Source organism: Elephantulus edwardii, unplaced genomic scaffold (assembly GCF_000299155.1).
Source record: "Elephantulus edwardii isolate Elephantulus edwardi_28Jun2011 unplaced genomic scaffold, EleEdw1.0 scaffold00239, whole genome shotgun sequence".
Classification (NCBI taxonomy): domain Eukaryota; kingdom Metazoa; phylum Chordata; class Mammalia; order Macroscelidea; family Macroscelididae; genus Elephantulus; species Elephantulus edwardii.
Window position 1 is genome coordinate 4,272,379 of NW_006399989.1, and position 1,542 is coordinate 4,273,920.

Consider the following 1,542-nt stretch of genomic DNA (forward strand, 5'->3'; position numbering starts at 1 on the left):
AAACTTGCACAATCTGTAATAGATGGTGTGATTGTTTTGGGAGCTCAGTTCCATGATTATGGCTTACTAACAACACCCCAGCTGCACTACATGGTGTACTGTCGAAATACCAATGGCCAGTATGGAAAGGCAACAATAGAAGGTTACTATCAGAAACATGCTAAGGCTTTTGTGGAACTTACCAAACAGGCTTCTTGTTGTGATGAATTTTGAACACTTAAGGTCGACTGTGCAAATGGTATAGGTGCCGTGAAGCTAAGAGAAATGGAACACTACTTCTCTCAGGAGCCGCTTGTTTAATGATGGGTCTGTGGGGAAACTCAATCATTTATATGGGGCTGATTTTGTGAAATGTCAGCAGAAACCTCCTGAAGGAATGGAAATGAAGTCTAATGAAAGGTGCTGTTCCTTTGATGGAGATGCAGACAGAATTGTGTATTACTACCGAGATGCTGATGGTCATTTTCATCTCCTAGATGGAGATAAAATAGCAACGTTAATTAGCACTTTTCTTAAAGAGCTTCTGCTGGAGATTGGAGAAAACTTGAATATTGGTATTGTACAAACTGCATATGCAAACGGAAGTTCAACACAGTATCTTGAAGAAGTTATGAAAGTCCCCGTCTTTTGTACAAAAACTGGTGTGAAACATTTGCACCACAAGGCTCAAGAGTTTGATATTGCGTGTATTTTGAAGCAAATGGACATGGCACAGTACTGTTTAGTAAAGTTGCTGAAATGAAGATAAAACAATTAGCTAAAGAGCTACAAGATAATAAAAGGAAAGCAGCTATGATTCTTGAAAACATTGTTGACTTGGTTAACCAGGCAACTGGTGATGCTATTTCTGACATGCTGGTGATTGAAGCAATTTTGGCTCTGAAAGGACTGACTGTACAACAGTGGGATGCTCTCTATACAGATATTCCAAACAGACAACTCAAGGTTAAGGTTGCAGATAGGCAAGTTATAAGTACTACTGATGCTGAAAGACAAGCGGTTACACCCCCAGGCCTACAGGAGGCAATTGATGGCCTGGTGAAGAAGTACAGGCTTTCTTGAGCTTTTGTCCGGCCCTCTGGAACAGAAGATATAGTGCGTGTGTATGCAGAAGCTGACTCCCAAGAAAATGCAGATAGCCTTGCACATGAAGTAAGACAGGCAGTGTTTCAGCTGGCTGGAGGAATTGGAGAAAGGCCCCAGCCAGGTTTCTGAAGATGACTTTTATATTCCTGAGAAACTGGAATTTTTTAAAAAAGGGATACGTGACAGATATGAAGATTTAAAACAAGAATGTTTACACTGTACCATAATGGATTGTTTTTAAATCGGATCCTTATACACTACTAGAGTAAAACACTACTGGAATTAAAAAAAAAGATACTAAAGAGCTGAACAGAAGATTCCAAAAGGCTGCTCGGAATGACAAAGCAAAATACTACAATGAAATTTGCGAGGAACTAGAGTCAGAAAATCAAAAGGGCCGGACTCGCTCAGCATTTCTTAAGCTCAAGGAACTGAAGAACAGACTCAAACCTAGAG

General features: G+C 40.1%; 1 pseudogene; it reads left to right on the forward strand.

The window, feature by feature from the left end:
- On the forward strand, window positions 1-1,215 carry LOC102852321 (annotated as a pseudogene).
- The last annotated feature ends 327 nt before the right edge of the window (window positions 1,216-1,542 follow it).